Source organism: Bos javanicus, chromosome 26 (assembly GCF_032452875.1).
Source record: "Bos javanicus breed banteng chromosome 26, ARS-OSU_banteng_1.0, whole genome shotgun sequence".
Classification (NCBI taxonomy): Eukaryota; Metazoa; Chordata; class Mammalia; order Artiodactyla; family Bovidae; genus Bos; species Bos javanicus.
In genome coordinates, this window is record NC_083893.1 from 44,415,312 (window position 1) to 44,438,698 (window position 23,387).

Consider the following 23,387-nt stretch of genomic DNA (forward strand, 5'->3'; position numbering starts at 1 on the left):
TTTAGAAAATAATGCTTGAACTTGCAGTTGTTATATATAAATTCTGACAGATATCAAGAGGGGAAATGAGGGCACTGCGCAGAAAAACAAAACATTCAGGACATTGTTCTAGTCTTGCTATTTCTTGCTATGCAAGTTTTGACAAATGATTTTCTCTCTGGACAGCCATTTCTAAATTTTATGTGTTCATGTTATCCTAAACATTTGTATTTAGCAATAAAACACACTATCCAAAACAGAGCTCATTCTTTTCCCCATCCAAAACAAAACTAGGTAGAAAGAAAATTCACATGAACTGTATTGAGAGAACATCCACATTTCTTTGCTCATTTGAGATTCAGTTTACGGAGCGGGATAAAGTCTACAAAGAGGTTATCTGGGTACCATTTACTTATATTATTTTAAAATTTGTTAACAAGGCTATAGTTAATTGGACAGATTAAAAAATTAATGATCCCACGATTCTGTTTGGATTTCAGTTTAAGTGGCGCAGGAAGTGACAATAAGCTCACAGTGAAGCAGCGCATGGGGAGGAAGTGATGAGATGACGGGTGAAAAGGGGGATGGTAGCCGTTACCTTGTTAGAAATTGGTAATGCATCCTTCACAGATTATAAAGTGTTTAGTGCGTTCAGTTAGGGGCCTCCTGGACCATGAGTGCTTACCAAGGATAGTGCCCCATGAGGAAATAAAGCCCACGTGGTCATCTTACCGCTGACATGGGCTGGGCTAGGCCACGTGCCAAGCCAAAGCCCAGCATCTATGACCCAGTAGCCATTGCTCACCCGCTATTGCCCGGTGTCCATTACCCAGCAGTCTTTACCCAGCTGCCATTGGGCAGCAGCCATTACCCAGCAGTCTTTTCCCGCCTGCCATTGGACAGCAGCCATTACCCAGGAGGCTTTGCCTGGCAGTTGTCACAAGGCAGCCATCAACCACTGCTGTTACCGGCCCTTGTGAGCTGAAAGCGGAGAAGGCAATGGCACCCCACTCCAGTACTCTTGCCTGGGAAATCCCATGGGCAGAGGAGCCTGGTAGGCTGCAGTCCATGGGGTCGCTAAGAGTCGGACACGACTGAGCAACTTCACTCACTTTTTCACTTTCATACATTGGAGAAGGAAATGGCAACCTACTCCAGTGTTCTTGCCTGGAGAATCCCAGGGACGGGGGAGCCTGGTGGCCCTCTGTCCATGGGGTCACACAGAGTTGGACACGACTGAAGAGACTTAGCAGTAGCAGCAGCAGTGAGCTGAAGGCCCGTGCCCCCTGCTACTGTCCAGCAGCCATTCCTGTTGGTCTCCAGTGACCCAATATGAAACCCCTGCCACCCATGCTATAGCTGCCCTCTTGCAAGAGGAGTTGACTGTGGATTCTCCGTTCCTGACCCAGGATTCTTTAGAGCTATAAGGCCACCCTGAGGACCCGGGCCCGTGTTCCCTGGGGATTCCTGGCAGTCAGGCCCCGCCAGGACGTTTGCAGGAGGGTTCCCAGGCCTTGGGGGGATGATATCCTTGGGAGGAAGAGAAAGTGACTTCTCACATTGAGCAGAGACTGAGTGACACCTGACCACTTAGGTAGATGTCCAGAGCCAGCCTGTAAGGGTAGTCTGGAATCCATCTGGAATTCTAAAGAGATTCATAAATTGTTTTATTTACCACAAGGTAGCTCACTTTGGGGTTGGACGATCTCTTTCAGATGTTGATGTGGGTAAAATTGACCATCTGAAAGGATGGGTTAACTATGAACTTCTGACCTGCCCAAATGGGTGTGCCCTCAGCCCACCAATCCACATCATCTTTGGTTGGCCCACCTCTTCATTTGCTCCCTCCACCCCTTAACCTCTACAGTGCCGTCTCACCTAGAAGTAAACGCAGCACAAAACAATTACAGGATTGTGCTCCTATAATTGTGGAGGAAGAGGACTTGGAGGTTAGCAGGAGTATGTCATTTACATTGTATCCCAGCCCAGAGCCTTGTCACTTTGCTGTGGTGGGACAAAGCCCAGGTCACCTTGAAATCAAGAGGTTCTACCTAAGAGAGCTTGGAGCAGAGTAGGGCCCCAGAGCAGCAGGAGACCTTATTCACAGCGGCTGCAAGAGAAGGGAGGAGTATGGTGAATAGCTCAAGGGTTTTCCCAACTCCCTGGAGGTAGAATGAGAGCAATCTGTTTTGTGACTGTCACTGTGACTCTTTTCTGCCCAGGCTGGGTGGCCTGGGAAACATGGAGAACTAAAGCTACTGTGGGACCTCAGAACTTGGAAGATTGACAGACAAATGCTGGCAGAGAGACTGATGGCTTTGGGAGTCATTTTGTAAACAGGCTCCTGTTTGTGCAAGTGTTTGTGAAAGGTCTTAACATTCAGCCTCCCGTGCAGAATGCATGACATAGATTTCAGAAACCTGGACCAATCCAAGGCACCACACACTCCCAGACTGCTACGAATGACCTCAGTGGACAATTTGAAGCAGTAGAAAGGCTCTGTGAAGAAATCAACCAGAAAATGGATTTGTTTTTATTAATGAAATTTCAAAATCTGTGCCACATCCAAATACAAATCATGGACTAGAACTGTATCCTAGAATGGCATAAAAAGAAAAAAAGCTTTGAATAAAAATATGGCACTTCCATTGGGAAACAGAATTTCATCTTGGAAGCTTCAAGTTCCAAGCTTCAAATATTAAAGTTACAAGCTTATCACAACATTTCCAGCATTGACTGATCATGCAAGTAAAGTGGTGAATTCATCATTTCATTTTTAAAAGAAATTATTTTGCATCATTTATATCCCTTGGGTAAGGTCAACTTGGGGGCTTTGGTGTTTTTTTTTTTAGGAGAAGGCATTTCTGATGAAAATAAGATTCACAAGGACAACTCCATAAGCTCTAGCTGCAAGAAGATAAGCCTGTGGGCCACAACTATAAAAGAGCATGGCTGACAAGATTACTTTATGTTTGTGTACATCATATTCTTAACACTGTATTCTCTAAAATTAGGGATCTTCAAACAGGAAGAGACGGAAAAAGTGGACAGCATGTTGAAATTTCTATGGGGTTGATGGTGTGCTAAAGAAAGACTATTCTTTAGTCGTAATGTACAGTATACAAATTACGGAAGTTAAAGCTTGACAAATCTTTCTAGCCCATGGGGGATATGCAAAGGTTAAAGAGGAAAAGTTGATTTTAAAAGATTGAAAAAGTATCTTAATATTAAGCTGGACTGTAGAGCTTATCAACTAAGGAGAAATTTAGGTAGAGAAAATAACTATATGTAAGCATAAATTGTGGTATAAATTGATAGAAACTTCTTGATACCAGAATTAAAAGTCAACATTGTCAGAAACTTCAGTTATGGATGGTAAATGATAGACCGTTGATTTCCAAATTTAAGAGACTAAGATGATGAAATTCACTTTTCACCCCTATTTTTAGACTAAAATAAACTTAGATTTAAATTTGAAAGCGACAAGTATTCAGGTCCCTAATACTGTGATTTCATTCTGAATAATTGCCTTTTATTTTCAATGCCTATTGTGTCTTTACTGTACCTCATGTCACAATTTAATCTCTTTTTAAACTTAATTTAATGCCCAATTTAATCTCAATATGACAGCTAATAATTAAGAGAACTCATGTTGTGTAGCTTAATGTTTGGTTGTGTTGGTCATGTATATGTGTCATGTACGACATTGTTTCATACCATGCAATTTAATGAACAGCATCACTTGATATGTTTATTTCTGAAGAACAAAAAACCAAGCTACCATCTTTTGAGAACCAAAACATAGGTTTTCATGGTGATGTTGTGAGCAGCAAGAGGTTTTATACACTACACTACTTTTAGCGTTTGTACATTACATGTAAGAATGTACAAACCTCTAGGTTATGTGTATGTTACATGTACAAATCTAAACATTATACACACAAATATGAAATAACCATTTTGTAATTATAGTAATTACTTGGATTAATACTTTGTATCTGTGGTTTTCAACCTTCTCCCCCTTTTTATTCAGTGAACTCTTTCAAAGGAATTCTTTCTTGGAAGCCAAATTTGCAAAACAGACAAAGGTGACTGCGCTCGGGTGTCTGTGGGGGCTGAGAGGCAGCCTTTTACTCTCAATGGCACCCAAGCCCTTTCACGGGGGTCTCTGGCTCTGGAGCACTGGAAACCATTGTTGGTATGTAGCGCCCTGCATTTGCAGCGGGCTTGTGTATATGTTCCAGCATTTCATCTCCATAATGCTGTTCAGTGTCACTGCATTTTGCAGATGAGAAAATGAGGCATCGGATCCATTTACTTTACCACTGTCCCATAACTACTGAGTGACTTGATCTCAACCCCTGACTCCAGTGGTACTGCGGTGATCCCATACTGTCTACAACCAGAGAAAGCACACTCAGAGTCTCATCCCAAGTAGGCTGAGATAGAATTCAGGTAACGCGTGTTTCTTGTTGTTGTCCCTCTTTAGCAGATATGACTAGCAGTTGCCACATGGGTCTCACCCCTGTGGTTTACCCAGATTACTGATTGCAGAGGTTATGACATGTGTTTAATTCCCAACCCATAAACCTGGCCCTTTTGCTCCCACTTGAGAAAGTGTCTTGGATTATGGGACATGAGGGTGAGGTTATTATCCGGATCTATTTTTATTTATGAACGAGGTGAACAGTTCACAAGTTTCAGTGTTTTAATTATTAGCGGAAGCAATTGCTTTTCGTCATCCTAGTTGAGAGACAGTATATCTAAAGAAGTAGAATTAGTGCTCAGCATCTTGAGAAACTATTAGAATATAGTAATATAATCAAAAGTTACCTTGGTGGGAGAAGAGACTCAATAGGAGCCAAAGAAAAAAGGAAAATTAAGAAAGAAAAGTAAACTTCTTGGGTATAAGAGGAGAGGGGTTTAGTATAACTGGAATTAATGTAGCAATCAGAATTATAATATTTAATGCCAGTCAGTGATGAAACAATTTTGCATATGGCAAATATATTTAATACCACTCAGATGTTCACCAAATGAGCTTTCCAATTTTACTTCTGAGGATCTAAAATATCATGAAATAGAGTAAGAAGGAGTTACAACTTTCAGAGAAATGCAAAACAAAACCAAGATATTACTTCTCACTTGTTAGAATGGCAATTATCAAAAAGACAAATAACTATTGGCAAGGAAGTGGACAAAAGGGAACTCTGTGCATTGTCGATGGGAATGTAATCTGGTGCAGCCACTGTGCAAAATAGTATGGAGGTTCCTCAAAAAATTAAAATAGAACTACCATATGATCCAGGAGTTCTACTTCTGGACATTCATCTGAAGGAAATGAAAAAACTAGCTTGAAAAGTTATATGCACCTCCATAATCATTGCAGCATTATGGAAGAAACCTAAGTGTCCACTGATGGATGAACAGATAAAGAAAAAGTGATATTTGTGTATATATCATGGAGTATTATAAGTATTATCAGTCATAAGAAAAGAAGGAAATCTTGCCATTTTTGACATGTATGGACTTTGAGGGCATTATGCTAAGTGATATAATAAGTCGGATACATAATAAGTCAAAGACAAATACTCTATGATCTCACATATGAAGGCTTAAGAAAAGAAACTAAACCTATAGATACAAAGAACAGATTGATGGTTGGAAAGGAAAAATGAGTGACTAGGGTCAAGAGGTACAAACTTCCAGTTCAAGTCATGGGGATGTAACACATAGCACAGTGACAATAATTTATAGTATTGTATATTGAAAGTTGCTAACAGAGTAGATTTAAGTTTTTATCACACTATACACAAATTTGTAACTATGTAGTGATGGATGTTGACTTACTATGGTGATCATTTTGCGGTATATACAAATATTGAATCACAATGCCTTATGCCTGAAACCAATGTCGTATGTCAATTATAGCTCAAGAACAATGACAAAAAGGAGGCACAATTTAAAATCTTTGAGAAAAAACAGAATGATTTGAATCTGGAGAAGAGAAAACTAAGGTTTCAACTGAATCAGTTTGAGGAGAGAAACATAAAAAGAGTATGGAGCCATTTTACTTCAGTCTTTTAAAGAGCAAGAAATAGGTAAGATAACTTTGCCACGTTGATGGTGTTACAATAAGATAGGAGAACAAGTGAAGTTTAGAAGCTCATTAAATACAGGGAAAGTTCTCACTTAGCTAAACAATTGAAGTTTGTTCTTAAAGACAAATACATGGACCAAGGAGTCCCCTGGGTCTCTTCATATATGGTTTTATGGCTCCAGTGGCTGACAGGGGGCTTCCACAGCGGCTCAGCAGTAAAGAATCTGCCTGCAATGCAGGAGACGCGAATTCGATCCCTGGGTGGGGCAGGTTCCCTGGAGGAGGGCATGACGACCCACTCCAGTAATCTTGCCTGGAGAATCCCAGGGACAGAGGAGCCTAGTGGGCTACTGTCCATAGGCTCGCAAAGAGTCGGACCTGACTGAAGTGACTGAGCACACATGCACACATGGCCAACAGAATGCAAGAGAATTTTTAGCAGAGGAATTAGACATGTGGCAACAGTCATGTCTCATGATATATTAACAGATCCTATGGGAAAATTGGTTCTGGTTCGCATCATTTTAGGGAGTACTAGGTTTAGAAAAGGAACACAGATGTGTACAGGACAAGACTTCTCAGAACCCTTGATAGATTCATGTACATTGTAAAGCTCTCAGCACGAGAGAACCAGAAGTATTTTACTAACTTAACCTTTTTCCTACCCCTTTTCACCTCACAGAGCACGAGAATGCTGGGGAACACAGTGTGAGAAATGCTGATGTACAGCATTATTCTTGAGCAAGGACACACAGTCTAGAAAGTTGGCAGATTCCTCCTAATTAATAAGAAAATTTAGTATGTCTGGGATCAAACTTAGGAATTTCACACTCGCTTTCCCTCCCGTGAATGACACAGGAGTAGGGCTCTTCGGAACACCAGAGAGGAAGAAACTGGAGGGTCTTGTCTTCAGGAAGCTTGCAGATCAGTTGACCTGAAGCCTCACCGGTGTTTGCTCTGTGAATGTGTTTATACCTCTCATATAACTCTTACCATATTTTGCTTTCTTCAAGAGTTATTTTAAATTTCCTATTAATTGAGTGCCTGCTACATGCCAGGCGCTGTGCTTAGGGCCACAGAGGACAAAGCAATGAGTCTTGTCTTCTGAGCAGTTAGCATTCAGGTAAAGGGCAAAACTGAAGCGGAAGCTCCAATACTTTGGGTACCTGATGCAAAGAACTGACTCACTGGAAAAGACCTTGATGCTGGGAAAGATTGAAGGCAGGAGGAGAAGGGGACGACAGAGGAGATGGTTGGATGGCATCACTGACTTGACGGACATGAGTTTGAGAAAGCTCTGGGAGTTGGTGATGGACAGGGAAGCCTTGCGTACTGCAGTCCACGGGGTCGTAAAGAGTTGGACACAACTGACCAACTGAACTGAACTGAACTGAAAGGGCAAAATGTTAGAAAGGTACTGATTTTTTTTTTCTATTTTGACAAATTGACAAGTAATGGACAAATGAAATTGTATATATTTAAAGTGTACAACATGACAGTATGTGTACATTTTGAAATGGTCACCATAATTAATTAATACATCTATCATACCACATGGTTACCTCTTAAAAAAACAAATAGAATGTAAATTTGCATGTCATTCTTACAAAGGGGCCATACTAACTTTCGTATCATTCCAATTTTAGTGTATGTGCTGCCGAAGCCAGCACTAGTCACTGATTGTTAATACGAGTCTTAGATCTCCTGACATATGTAAAAATGTTCCATTAGTTTTAGACATGTGAGTATACAGATGCACCTTCATGGCTGTTATTTTCCTTTGCCACACACCCAACCTCTAGTGCCATATAGGAATTGAAAAGCTCTTTCCTAATACAGCTTCAAATTCATGCTTTGTACGTGACCTTAGTCTGTGTCTAAGGTTCCCTGAATCTATTTTTTAAATTGATTTGAAGGAGAGGTAGGGAATTTAATATTAATGTCGCCCAATCTTACATTCTTTTTACTTTACAATCTTTTGGGCTTACCCTTTATTTCTTAATTATTTTCTTCTATATTTATTTTTTTCCACTTAAAGTGAAATAATACAAAATGAAGTGAAAGTGGAAAAGTTTTAAAAAATAATTATCAGTATTACCCTTTAAAATTTTGCTTTATGAAAAAAATTTTAAAGCTATTACTCATGTGGAAGTTTTAGTATTCATTAATACATGCATTTTGTGCAAAATCAGCAAACTCTACATTCCCGGTTTGGCTGTTATATACACAAATTAATGAATGTACTTTAATGAATTTGATTAATATGCAGCAGTTTAAGATCCATTTTGTATTATTAGCACAGAAATGTTCCTCACTGAATGCTGCTGAATCAGAAGGCTGTGTTTGCCTGGGAAGGCTGTCATACACACACACGCACACACTTCACAAATAATGTAAAGCTAAGATTTCTGTAATTATCATAATTCACTCATTAAGATATTAGCAAACTGTCTCATCCACAAAAGATTCTCTGTGCATGGAATTTTCCATCTTTGCCTGCACTAAAGATATACAAGCAGTGCCAGTGCCAGCGAGTGTAAATGGAAACCCTACTTCTGCATTTTATTAGCAAATTTTGCAAACTACAAACAGCTTGAGTGTTGTATAAATTTATAGTTGTACTTGCACATTTGTGATGGTGGCTTTCGGGATGCAAGTTTTATCTGAGAGCTTTTACTTGGAACTGCACAGAGCAATTCCAAAACCTCAAAACTAAAGGAAAATAAAATTGAAGTGCCTTTACAATTGAGTGATTTATACATTAAAGTATTTATTTTAAAACAAGATTAAAAATACTGCACTGCTAGAAACATTCTGTCCTGGTAGAAGCCACTCAGATGGAAAATTTCATCTATTTCAAACTGATTTTGTGCCTGAATGACTCTCACATTTTTTCCTAAAACCTAGTCATGTCAGATGATTTATTCTACTTTTAACAATACTGTGCAAGTAGCCAGGAAGATTCAAGTGTTGAAGTGGTAGAAGGCAGTTGTCCAATTAGGTGCTCAACTATATTTTGATTCTTTATGCTTACACACACTTATTCTTTTCTTACCTTCTGATCCCCTACTCAGCAGCTTCTTCTAGATGATAATATCTGCATATTTCTGTCCTAGGAATACTTGGCCAAATTTGAACTATAGAATACATTTTAGATCAAAATTGCAACTAAGGATAAGGTGGGAAATCCATTTCCCAACAGTTGAAGAACAGAGGGAGCTCAGATACAGTGTACACAAGGTGTGCCTATTTTCAACACCCTTTCCATGACACCCCCTCCCCGCTTCATGGTTCAGGGCCAGCTGTACTAGCACAGTGCCCCTAGTGGCAGGGATGCTCTGTGTCTTATTCAAGATAATTGGTCTGAACTAAGCTACCTGGTTACAATACACAACACCATTCTTCAGTTAGATAATTGATGCCTATTTTCAGACCTTAGCCTCTCAATTGAAAAATGATTTTTTGCTTCACACTGGGCTCTGGTTCCATCTTCTGAACTACAGAATTGAGACATAATAAATTTGTGTTGGTCTAAGCCACTAAGATTATATCAGTTATAGCTGTGATAAGAAACGAATACACCTGACATTTAGACTGGGGTCTACTTTTCTGAGTGTTGCTTTCTTTGTCATAAGCTTTGACATTTTAGCTTGCAGGTTGATCTTGAGCGGGTGCTTCCGCCTCTCTATGGACTACCCCTACCCTGTCTACCTGTTTGTGGACACTGGGAAGCACCCTGGGACCCAGGGCTTGCCCTAGTAATTCAGTGTCCATTCCCACAGTGATACCGGTGTCGTCCCAGAGCCAGTCACCAGACCAGGGGACAGCTTGGCCCGAGTGCCGCCAGGGCTGCTCTCTCTGCCTCCTTCCAACTGCCACAGCCAGCAAACAGTAATTAGGCCTTTTTCTGGCTCCTTCCACATGTGGAAAGCCTAACCCAGACCTTAGCTGTGTGCAGAAAGCCCCCACTGTGTGTGTGTATGTATGTGCTCCGTCACTCAGTTGTGTCCGACTCTTTGCAACCACATGAACTATACCCTGCCAGGCTCCTCTGTCCATGGGATTTTCCAGGCAAGAATACTGGAGCAGGTTGTCATTTCCTTCTCCAGGGAATCGTCCCCACCCAGGGATCGAACCTGCGTTTCTGGCATCGGCAGACAGATTTTTTACCACTGAGCCACCAGGGAATCCCAAGCTCACCATTAGTCCTCGACTATATGCTATTGTCCACGTCACAGGAGTCAACTCTTTATCACCCTGTCTGCTTCAGAGCTCAAAGCCCCATAGGCTTCTGGTTCATGACATTTTCCATTTTATAGTTGTTTCTGGTTCATTAAGATGTTAGCTCACTCTTTTAGCATAGCCATATTTTTATATTTAATATTTGATTTAATTTAAAAAATCCATATGAAATACCGGCTGGGTATTTTGTTGTTGCTGTGTTTGGAGCAGAGGGGAGAAATCCCAAGCACCACTTCCACCATGAGACCACCATATGCCACACCCACGATTAACATTTCACAGGGCATGTTCCAGTTTGCACTGTGTTTCAGCTGAAGAGGAAATATAGCGAGTGGTTAGAGATTTCCATTGCTCTCAGTGATTTGCTTTTTGTATTCTCAGGGATGTCACTTTCTCCAACAAATAATACCGTCTTGGCAAAGGCTTGGCTGGTTGAAAATTATAAGAGAAAGTTTCATTGTATTGCACCTTGAGGTGGCTGTTCCAGAAATTCATCTTAAAACTTGCTATTTCAGGAAGCTGGCTCGGCTCCTCTGCTTTTTCTGCAGCCCATCAATTCCATAAATTGGCCAGGCGTTCCTGGAGGGTGACTGTTAGGGTCGGGAGAGGGGAGGGACAGAGCACCAGGTGTTACATTGAAAAAGGTGGCAGAAGTCCCTGGTTTCGTCATGTGCTTTAAGAGTGTGGAAAGTAGCGGTTCACAGTTAACACCAGAAGTACTCATTAAACTGGTCTTCTTTGGGGAATGATTTCCCCCCAGATGTCTCAGGCTATCAAGTAGCTAAAATTCTATCAGGATTATGATACCCACCAAGTTACAAGTTATACGAAATGATACTTGAAATAAAGGCTTCGCAGGCAAATTAAAATAGTAATAATTTCAGTTAATGTAATGGTATCTTTTTTTTTAAGCCCCTTAATATCATTCAGCCAAAATTACATATTTGGGGGAAAAATGAGCTACTTAAGAAGATTTCCTAATTGTATGTAATAAGCCTGAAGGCATATTGGAGATGTAATTCAGAAGCCTGGACACAGAGGAAGATGGCTCTGAGGGTGATATTGTGCAATAGAACTACATTTTAGTCACAAACAGTCATAATGTAAAATTATTTCCCAGAAAAAAGGAAGCTGGGGATATGTTACAGCTTCCACCACAAGCTCTGTAATCTCGGCTCCACTCTGGAGATCACAGAACTACGTGTACCGGCTTCTCTGTAAGCCCCGAAACCTTGCAGATCAAATGTTGCCCTCTAACAACTCAGTCTTTTGCAAGCAATAGAGCTTATTTTCCTCAAATTCCATGAAGCCTCTTGCCTTCTTTGTGTAGTTTATGCCAACGTGGTATTCGGTTCATTTTGACTTATTCCTACTCCAACTACAGTGAGCAAAACTCCAAAGTCATTTCTTGAGGTAAAAGGAGAATTAGTTAAACTAAACACGAATCCCTTTACCTATAAATAGGATAACTATTTTTATAAAATTTAAAAAAATCTTTCACCTTGTTTCGATACAACATGTTGTCTATCAATGCATCAATGAGTGTGTCTACGTTTACTATAGTTCAAATGGCTCTTGCATAGAATCTGGAAAAGGTACATTTGTGATCTTGACAAAAGACTCAAAAGCAATACTTCAGGACACTGATTTGGAGTCTAACTCAGGTGAGTAAATTTGAATTTTTTTGTTAAAGCTCAGGCAGATTTCATAGAGCAGATTGGCAAAGGCTCCTATAAAAATAAGTCTCGCGGTGGTAAAACCCCTTCCTTCCTGAAGTCTTACGGTTTCTTTTCTTGCCTTTGTTAGCTCAGGAGTCAGATACCATCATCCCTGTCATGTTGATTTTAGAGTTCCCAAGATAAAGGCTCAAAACCCGTCTGGGCCGTACTGCCGTGAGCTCCGCTTTCTCGCCAGGCTTGGAGCCCATCGTGGTGCCTCCTTCAACCAGGCTGATTCCCTTCCCACCCTCCTGTCTCTGAGCTAAGTGCATCCACAGGGGTGGCTGGGACGATGGAGGATTCTGGGGTAGCCTGAGCTTCCAAGCAGACTTCTGGGCTGATGATTTGGGGCTCTTGGTTCAGTCTCCCTGCTGGGCATGTGGTCTGTTTATGCCTGTCTCCATAACCTCTTCCGACCAGCTTCATCACTGCTTCTCAGTTGGGTCTCAGCACCAGCAAAGCACAGCTGTGGATTCTAGCCTGAGATTTGGCTGGGGTTGTCCCTGGCTTGGGCTTAATACACCCAAGTGGGAGACTGGAGATGGGAGAACGAAAAGGAATAAACGGTTGTTTGTCTGGCCTTGTTCAAAAGTCTCTCCAACTGTTTTCAGACACTTGGAAAAGCACTGTGTTCAGGATCAGCTCAGGGTGTGTCTTTCCAGAAAACAAAGGAAGATGGAGGCCGTTTCCTAAATTCAGTCTGGACTTTGTAAGGAGGCCTGGCCACCTGATGTGAACAGCCGACTCACTGGAAAAGACCCTGATGCTGGGAAAGATTGAGGGTGAGAGGAGAAGGAGGAGACAGAGGATGGGATGGTTGGATGGCATCACCGGCTCAATGGACATGAGTTTGAGCAAACTCCGGGAGATAGTGGAGGATAGAGAAGCCTGGTGTGCTGTCCATGGGGTTGCAGAAAGTCGGACACAACTTAGCGACTGAACAACAAGAACAACTCCACCTCACTGCAAAGGCTGAGTGAGGTGCCTTCAAACAGAAAAGGCCCTACTTTTGCTTGTTTCCTAGAAGAGCCAAGGAATCGTCCTGGCTAAGAGGAGACAGCTGCGCTAGTAGGCATAACCAACACCAGGTGCTATACGAGGAGCAAGCTATGGCTCCTCAGATGACAATGTAACACTGAGACCAAGGCCAAGAGTTAGGCTGAGCTGGGGGAGGGGGCGGCGGGGCACAGAGCGCCCTCTGACCTCTTCCCACTCCACCATCCCAGAGATCTGCCTTCCTGCCTTTACCATCCGTGTGAATAAAGATGACAGATATAACCCTGTTTTCCCTCACAAGAGGAAGGGTCTGTGCAGGTATCTATTTGATCAGTGGTACTTCTCATTTGTGAAGTGTGGAGCCTTCCCTGTGCTCAGTGGGGAAGACAGGGAGAGACATTCAGTGTCGTGGAAGAGTCCTGCTCTGAAGAGCTAGGACTGAATTTGGCTTTCATGAGCCACTGCTCCCAAGTTCCCATTTTATTCCTCTGCAAAGACAAGAAAACGGCTCTGTTGGCTCTCTGAGTTTGTCCGGAGGAGCATGTTGGAAAATGGATGTGTAAGCTCTCAGAAATGATGACAAAATGTTTAAGAATTATCTAGTGAGCAGCACTGTCCCAGGGCCTGGAGATGAGGAATGAAGCAGACACTGACCCCGCCTCCTGGAGACCAACGCCTTCAGCCATTAAGAGGTAAAGTCACTGCCCCCTCAAAACATGACATCGTTAGTATTAATCTCGGTTAGTGACTTTAGTTCTGCGTCCACATTGCTGCAGGGTTACTTTTTTCCAAGTCATGATCCATATGGGTTTTCACCCCCCTCCACTCCTGCCTAATTCTTTCCCTGTATCTTCCTCTTCTTGCGAAACTGAAGGTAGTGTTTGGGATAAATAAGCAACAATTGGTTCTGGGAGATACATCAGGGACCAGGGAAGGCTTCAGGCAGAAGGGACATCTTAGTTGAGATCTGAAGGAGGAGCTGGATTTGATCAGGCCTAAAAGGGTTGGAAGTGACAGAGGAGGAAGTCCAGGCCGAGAGGGAACATTGGACATTCAGAGAAATGTCAGTGAGTAGGGGTGATTGTAATCAAGAGTCCAAAGGATGGAGGAAAAAGAGGTGAAAATGATGAACATGTTCAAATATCTGGCTGACAGGCACATGGGAGAGAGGCTGGCAGCTGGCTCAGCTATGGGGGCAGAACCGGAATCAGAGGTTGGAAATCCAGTGCAAAGGACATTGACTAACATTTAAATGATTAAAAATGGCTTCCACTTAGTCCTTACAATATGCTAGACACTGTGTCTCATTGGATCCTCAGAACAACCCTATGTGCTTACTGCCATGAGGAAACAGAGGTTACAGGACCTAGCCCGAGGTCACACAGGGAGGACGGGGCGGGGCTGGGGTTCCTACATTGGTGCTCCTAGTCACCACCCTCCAACTGCTTCCTTGTGAGAGCTATGTAGTCACAGAGCAAATGTGTGACCCTGAGAGTCCCCGTCACTGCAGTCCCCCACTTCAACTATGTGGCCGGGACATTGCAGAGAATCCAAGCATCAAGTTGAACCAGTAACATCCTGAGGGTCCAGTGATGTGTCAATAGCCCCCAAAGACAACCACCTTCTGTGTTTGGGGCAGCTTCATCGTGGTGTATAGTGGGTTCTCCTGAGCTATCTTTAAACGGGGTATGTGTTATTAGTCTCTGCCATTGCAGAAGAGAGGATATGGTGAGCCCTGAAAGGGAGGCAGAGTGAAATGGACCGAATTAGGGCAGCTCAGACCTCCAATAAAGACATGCATCTTTCACAAACATCTGCTTTAGCTAATGCTGGCCTTGGGCAGTATTAAATTATGTATTCAGCTCTTAAACTATCACAGATTCATGTTTCAGGAGCATAACCGTGAGAAAATATTGCACCAGTAGCAGAAACTAAACAGTCTCGCTCATTTTGCATTAAAATTTTTTGGTGGATCTCGATAATAATTCTTCATTTTCTTTCAAATTAAAGGGCTTTGTGAGAGACCAAATAGGTTAGAATGCATAGGATTTTTTTTGCACTGGCTTATTGAATTTAAAAAATGAAAAAATAAAAAATAAAGGCTTCTTTTGCTCACTCAAACAAGAAACAAAGATAAATTATACGATGAATTTGGGACTCTTAGAGGTAGAGGGATTTTAGAAAGCATTTCAACATATTTACTAGAACATGAGAACTGCCTTTTATTTATAATGAAGTGCAACTCTAAGGTCCCAAATCATTAACCATGTGCCCTGGGTAGCCTGACTCCTTCCCGGTCCCAGCATTTTCTTAAAACAGAGTCACAGACTCTCACGGTATGAGGACTTTGAAATTGAAAAGTTGCTCAGTCATGTCCAACTCTGTGTGACCGCAGGAACTGTAGCCTGCCAGGCTCCTCTGTCCATGGAATTCTCTAGGCCAGAATACTGGGTGGGTAACCTTTCCCTTCTCCAGGGCATCTTCCCAACCCAGAGATCACACTCAGGTCTCTCCCATTGCAGGTGGGTTCTTTACCAGCTGAGCGACCAGGGATGAGAATTTACCTCTGAATTGTAAAGAGGTGCAGGTGGAAGACTCTTTTATCCTCAACTCTGACACATTTAGTGGTTAGCAGTCTTCCCTAGTAGTGCAGACAGTAAAGAATCTGCCTGCAATGCAGGAGACTGGGGTTCCATTCCTGGGTTGTGAAGGTCCCCTGGAGAAGGGAATGACAACCCACTGCAGCATTCTTGCCTAGTGAATTCCATGGACAGACCATGGACAGAAACAAAACAGTCTCGCTCATTTTGACCATGGACAGTCCGACTCACAAAGAGTTGGACAGCACTGAGCACTAAACAGCAACAGTCAGAAAATAACACTAAGAGTTTACAAAAATGTGTGCTTTTCAGAAATCCCAGTAAAATAAGATATTGAGTCATTGACAAAAGTCTCCTTTGTTATGGCAACCCCAGGTCCTTGTATGCTAATGGAAGCTGTTTTCCATAGCGATGAGGTGCACAGGTGTCATCCCAGGCAAAACTCAGAGTTGATTCCCCTTTTAGCTGAGCAAGATTCATTCCCTCTCCCTTTCTTCTCCCTCCAACCCATAGCAGCTTTCACATTCCGTAAGTACTTGCTTAATTAAGATTCTGCCTTCTGAGCTCTTGGGCTTCCCATGTGGCTCGGCGGTAAAGAATCCTCCTGCCAGTTCAGCAGGTGCAGGCGACATGGCTCGATCCCTGGGTCGGGAAGATCCCCTGGAGAAGGGAATGGCAACCCACTCCAGTATTCTTGCCTGGGAAATCCCATGGACAGACAAATCTGGCAGGCTAGTCCATGGGGTTGTAAAAAAGTCGGACATGACTTAGCGACCAAACAACAACAATAACTACTATAGCTTCTGAATCTTTCCGGTTCTTTCTTTTCTTTCATGAAGGAAAAACCTCATCTCTTATATATGTCCCAACAATATATGCAGCATATACTCTTTTAAAAGTTGGGATAAACCAAATTTTTAAAAATAGCAAAGTCATCACTTTGGCAGCGATCGTTTCCTACTTTACTCCTTCTGTAAATATTTAAATGAATGTTTAGATCATAGTTTTTTAAAGATACGCCAGTAGCCTCACAGAAGAGAATTCTTCTGGCAACTTGAAAATGTGCCAGTAGTAATTTATAATAAATGGATAGTAAAGATTTTACAATAAGGGCCCTGTAACAAAATATCTCAGCTGCCAACGAACGGGCAGGTGGGCAGGTGATTCTTAAACAGAATTCAACCCACCAATGCCAGCCATGATCCAAATGAGGGGCCCGCTGTGGGTCAGGGCAGGGAAGACAGAGTTGTACAGAGACAGTTACAGCTGCGGTGAACTGAAAACCCCTCTGTTCATTTCCTCTCTGGTCCAAAGCACGCTGGAGAAGCATTGATCTTTGCCAGCCAGCCCTAAACACAGTCTGTAAGAGGAAGATGAATTAAGCTCAGCAGCATTGCGCTTGCTCCCATGGCTGCTCAAGAGGCTGGGAGAACTTTGGTGTGGGCAACAGCAAGACAGACAGTGTCTGAGGTGGGCAGGTGGGGTGATGCTGGACAGTGCTCAGAGGCCAGCAGAGGCTGGGACTCCGGGGCCTGTCCTTGTGCCCAGCAGCAGCTTCTCAGCATGGGCAGTCACCATGGGCAGGACTTCTGAACACCCTGATGCCTCTGTGCCAGCGATTAAGTGGCTGGAAGAGGTGTAGAAAACAATCAAGGTTCCTTTTGACAACAACATTTCTCTCTGAGGCCTTCCACTGGTTTAAATGATCGACCATCACTGAACAGTATCAGTCACGTCAAGCGGTCCAAGCTCACAAGACAGTCTTCATCGAGCACTCTAATCCTGCAAGCCAACACCAAATTGGGGTCTGTAGGAAATTCTGCCACTGTTTTTTGTTTCCTTTTTATCCTTCCCTTGTGGCTCAGCTGGTAAAGAATCTGCCTGCAATGTGGGAGACCTGGGTTTAATCCCTGGGTTGGGAAGATGCCCTGGAGAAGGGAAAGGCTACCCACTCCAGTATTCTGGTCTGGAGAATTCCATGGATTGTATAGTCCATGGGGTTGCAAGGAGTCCGACGTGACTGAGCAACTTTCACTTTATCCTCCAAAGCCATTTTTTCAGGTTGCATATTTGTGTATGCATGTTAAAACTAAAGATGTCCGTCAAGCATGTTTCATTTGAAATGTGTGTTTGTGTCTTCGTGGATAGGGACCTGTTTTATTTTCCTTTACTGTTGTCTTCCTTCATCTGGCAAAGCCATCCATCCACCCCCAGTGATTTAGAACAGAGAGGAAATGAATATCAGGCCTTTGTTTAACAGCCGCACTACAGCTGCCATTAGGCAACTTTTACTTCCTCTCTGAGTAGCAGAGAAACTGTCTTTCCTCAACCAAAATGTCAAATGAACACAGTCCTTAAATAAGAACACGAATTTGACCTTTACCGGATGTCTTTATTCTTTAACATTCTTCGAAGATACACACTTGAAAAAGTTTAAGACTTCCTAATACCCAGCCTTGATCCTTTATCATCTGTTGTTTCCAGAGGGCCTCATATGTGAACAAAATGATTATCTCTATCATAATGGAGCATGATTATTTATTCACCTAGCAGAGCAGAGGAAATCATTTTTAAACTGAAAACACAAAATGGGTTGTTTCTACCACACACTTCCTACAAAGGCAGGAATCTTCATAAATAGAACCAGACCCTCACTCCATTCTCTGCCCAGCAGAAAAATCACATGGCTTTTAGCTTTAATGGCCTTTTAGGCTTGTCGCCAAAAGAAGGTCCAAAAAAACTTTCTGGTCCCAACTTGCCCTCTCAGCCCGGTTCTTTTGTAAGCACGGAGGAGAGACACTGGAGACCATCCAGAACCAGGCTCTGTGAAACGAAGCCCAAGGCCAAAGAACCACTCCACACAATCGAGCAGAGAGAAAAGGAGGCCCCTGATGGCAGTGAGTCAGACTGTGACCCGGCACGCTCTGGGGTGGTGGGCGTAGCTTAACGGATGGAGTGACCGTCCAGTACGTGTGTTACTGACGTTGTAGAGGCCGGCACGTGGCTGCCCAGGGGTGGCTGGGGGAGCACGTGGGCCAAGTGCGGCTGGTGGTGTGGCTGATGGTCTCGTTTGGCCTCATTGCTCTGTGTTCTCATCTGCCTCTGTCTTCTTTCTTTTTTCTTGAAAGCTTTGAGTTTTCACTTCAACATTTCACATCCCAGTCCTGAGCTGTTCCTGACAATGAAGCCAAGACCACGACGTCTCTGATTCTTCACAGGCGTCTCCAAGCTACAGAATTTCAGAAGAACCTAAGTGTATTGGAGCCAAGGCCACAGGGGAATTTGAGCACAATGTCCCTCCATGCCTGGTTAGACCTTATCCTCTCCATTAGCTCGGCTTCCTCATTCTTAAGACAACTGTACCTGGGACTTCTCTGGAGTCCAGTGGGTTGAGACTTGGCCTTCCAATGCAGGGGGTGTGGGTTTGATCCCTGGTCAAGGAACTAAGACCCCACGTGCCGCAGGGTGCAGCCAAAAATTTAAAAATACTACATTATAAATCAACATTAAAAATGAAAAAAAGACAACTGTAACTAACTGTTAAAGCTGTAGCCTCTATGATACCTGTGTATGCATATAGGCTTTACCCTCTGAAACTTCATTCTATCTGATTCTCTCCTTTCCTTTATTCATTCAATACCTGTTTTTGTGCTACTGAGGCATGGTGAAAAACTCAAGGTTGAATCCCATTGAGAGCCTGCTTTCGAATAACTTAGTGTTACCTACTCAAGGGGATCAGAAGATGGCACAGAGGTCAGGAGTCACGATTTGCTCAAAGTGGTGAGCTGTTAGGAAGTCACCAGAAAACAGCGACTCTTCGAAGGAGGGCAGGTTTGCTTCTGCTGTGGTGATCCAACATGGCTCCCAAGAGGAGCCTGCACCTGAGGAGTCCTCGAAGGAGCCCTGGGCTGAGATCTGCAGAGGCTGAGGGTGGGCATTCCAGTCTGAGTCAAGGAAGCTTGGAGCACCATTGTCTTTCACTTTCTCCAGCCAGGTCAGCTCCTGAGGGAACTGGGAGATGCCTCAGCGATGCTGGTGGGTGTGCTCCAGGCACAATTCCCCCACTACAGCTAGGTTAAAAAAAAAAAAGTTGAAAGCTGACACAGATAGACAAAAATAAAACAAAAAATGACCTGGATTTGAGGAGCTTTAAAAAGAAAGATCTCTAAAACAAACAAAAAAAAAGAGGTGCCATATAGTATCGGTGACTCATTTGGCTGGGTTCTAAACCGTGCCCGGGTGCCCCTGAGCCCTGGCTTCGAGTTGCTGGAATGCTCCTTACGTCTGAGAGAGTCTCAGAAACAACAACAACAGATTCTCAGAGAGCCCTGCCCTGGAAGCCTCTGGAGAGGGAGCGTGTGTGACTGTTTTCAAAACAAAAGATGATTCCTGAGCATCAGAGAGCTGCGAATGCTGTGACAAACTCACACCTCGGGTTCCGTATGAACAAATCTCAACCTGTGACTAGAACGTTCTCACAGTTATTTAAGTTCCCCGAGTGTGTCGCATTTTCCTCCTCACCATATCATTATCGTTGAAATGTTAAGAAAAAGAAAGCTGAGTAACGCCGTCTTCTGAGTAAGTGTCAGAGAGCCAAAAATGTAACAGTCCATCGCAGGCATTTCCAAACCTTTCAAATATAAGACAACACTGTTATATCATTTTTATTGAAGGCATAAAATAAAAATTAGTATAAAATATTAAATGTTTATGAGCACAGACTCTGCTTTTAACAGTTTCTAATTTGGACAGGATGATTTAGCAATTAAATTATCTCATAATTACGCTCCTTGATACATTATAAGTTCACTAAGTTCCACCTTCAGTAATTTCATGGCAAAAGACAATGATGGTTTTAGTCTTATTTAAAATGTTAGATCTATAGTCAAGAAAAGCCTTTTTCTTCTCAGTTCGCTAGTCTCTCAACGGTGCACAGTGAGACAGCGGGAAGGTTCAACCCCCTAGGGTGGGAGGTGGCAGTAGGCAGGAGGTGCTATTCCGCTGCACGGCAAGAATGGCAGGTGTACACCCTGGAATTTCTGTCTTCAGCCCAGCTTACGAAAGAGTGGATTGGGGGCAAGGTGGCATTTGTGATGGTGAGGGCTGTGAAGGTTGCAAAGGCCTTTTGTGCAGGCTTCCCAGGGCACAGGAGCAGCTGCCTGCTCACATTTATGTTACACCCATAGCAGGGTGACAACTTTCATTCTGGGAGGCCACGCGGAGCAGAGGAGTGCGCTGTCTCCCCCAGGCCATATTAGAGGGCTCCACCACTCCCTCACCTTTCTGGGACAATGCAGTCCCCAGAAAGTTTCCTTAGGTTACAGCATCTAACTAAGGCTGCGTGAACCAGTAATGAAGTTAATAAAAGTCCAGTGCAGAGAAACTGGTCAGTGGGCTTGAGCAAAAAGGCATCTGTGGGTGGCAGGGGGAGCTACAGTGTCCCAGAGCAGGGGTTTGCATTTGCACCTGACTGGCATGAGGGGGGTGTCTGTACTTCCAGGATTGGAGCTGCTCAGTACAGATGTCGGGATGGGGAAAAGGGGGCATCTTCATGGAGGGGAGAGGGTGGAGATGAGCTGATGAAGAGTGTCAGAGTGTGTGAGTGAAGACGGCACTCACTTCAGAGTCTGATGAATTAATACTAAGAATAACAGGAACTAGGTTTCTCATTGTCTGAGAAGGGATTACAATTATGGGAAAGAAGAAAGTTAAAATCTTCATGTGTTGATGTGAACACATGGCTTTCAATAAATATAGATGTATATAGTGGAGAAGGAAATGGCAACCCACTCCAGTGTTCTTGCCTGGAGAATCCCAGGAATGGGGGAGCCTGGTGGGCTGCCGTCTATGGGGTCGCACAGAGTCGGACACAAATGAAGTGACTTAACAGCAGCAGCAGATGTATATAGAAAAAAAACAGTGTAAATACATATATGACATATTTCCTAATTCTGTCCAGCAGAAGGACCCAGAAGCAGGGACATCTCAGTAGTATTGAGCACACCTAACACTCAGATATTGGTTTCTAAATACCATTTTTTACTAAAAGAAACTGAGGCACCTTGGAGAAATGACTGATTCCATGGCTGATACAGACAAATAACAAAGCAAGCTTGGAGTTTCTTTTTGTGCCCAGAAGTAAGAAAGTGCTTAAAGAATTATGAGGACAAGTCAAAAGGACAGGAACCAGACTGAAGGAGCTCTCATTGGCCAAATCTGGTATAATTTGAGGATCAAACTAATAATTTTAGCAATGAATTATAACCCATCTAATAGAATGGGAAAGTGAGTTCACAGTGATGTAAATAAACGAATGAGTAAATTAAAATTTTGATGAATTGGATGTCTACATAGTCTCAAAATGCTGCTGCTGCTGCGAAGTCACTTCAGTCCGACTCTGTGCGACCCCATAGATGGCAGCCCACCAGGCTCCCTGGTCCCTGGGATTCTCCAGGCAAGAACACTGGAGTGGGTTGCCATTGCCTTCTCCAATGCATGAAAATGAAAAGTGAAAGTGAAGTCGCTCAGTTGTATCCAACTCTTAGCGACCCCATGGATTGCAGCCTACCAGGCTCCTCCATCCATGGGATTTTCCAGGCAAGAGTACTAGAGTGGGGTGCCATTGCCTTCTCCAGTCTCAAAATACCTCCCCACAAAATACTTATTAATTACAAGTAGAAAAAGAGAACTTCTACAGAGGAGAAGCCTGGCAGACTCCACTTTAATCAAAGGATCAAACTAAGCATCAGTAATGGGACAAATTGAGATTGTCTGCCACCTCGTAGGATCCAACAGAAGAACACAGCATCATGTCTGTGGTATTCTTGTCACAGATGTGTACTGTGAATCTAATCATGAGGAAATAGGAAACCCAAATGGAGGGAAATTACACAAAATAACTGGTCTGTAATCTTTAAAAAGTCAGTTCAGTTCAGTTCAGTTTACTCGCTCAGTCATGTCCGACTCTTTGCAGGCCCATGGACTGCAACACACCTCCCTGGCCATCACCAACTCCCAGAGTCTACACAAACTCATGTCCATTGAGTCGGTGATGCCATCCAACCATCTCATCCTCTGTCGTCCCCTTCTCCTCCCACCTTCAATCTTTCCCAGCATCAAGGTCTTTTCCAATGAGTCAGTTCTTTGCATCAGGTGCCAAAGGATTGGAGTTTCAGCTTTAGCATCAGTCCTTTCAATGAATATTCAGGACTGATTTCCTCTAGTATGGTGGACTGGTTGGAACTCCTTGCAGTCCAAGGGACTCTCAAGAGTCTTCTCCAACACCACAGTTCAAAAGCATCAATTCTTCAGCACTCAGCTTTCTTTACAGTCCAACTCTCACATCCATATGTGACTACTGAAAAAACCATAGCTTTGACTAGGCTGACTTTTGTTGGCCAAGTAATGTCTCTGCTTTTTAATATGCTGTCTAGGTTGGTCGCAACTTTTCTTCCAAGGAGCAAGTGTCTTTTCATTTCATGGATGCAGTCACCATCTGCAGTGATTTTGGAGCCCCCCAAAATAAAGTCTGTCACTGTTTCCCCATCTATTTGCCATGAAGTGATAGGTGACAACTAAGCTCAACCTGTGATTCTAAACTGGATCCTTTTTCTATAAAAACATTATTGGGATAATTTGGAAGCCTTGAATACTGTCTGAGGGTCAGATAATAGTATTATATCAATGTTAATTTCCTGATTTTTTAGTTGAAATATATTTATGTTGGAGAACATCTTTTTTTGTAGGAATACA

The 23,387-nt window shown here is 43.0% G+C and overlaps 1 long non-coding RNA gene and 1 pseudogene across 1 annotated transcript; one reads left to right on the plus strand and one right to left on the minus strand.

Moving 5' to 3' along the window:
• Positions 1-234: 234 nt before the first annotated feature.
• On the plus strand, positions 235-8,098 carry LOC133239541 (uncharacterized). Its single transcript, XR_009733871.1, has 3 exons — positions 235-4,434; positions 5,911-6,080; positions 6,762-8,098. It is a non-coding gene; the product is annotated as an uncharacterized LOC133239541 (long non-coding RNA).
• Positions 7,649-7,749, minus strand: LOC133239693 (U6 spliceosomal RNA; annotated as a pseudogene).
• Positions 8,099-23,387: the final 15,289 nt, after the last annotated feature.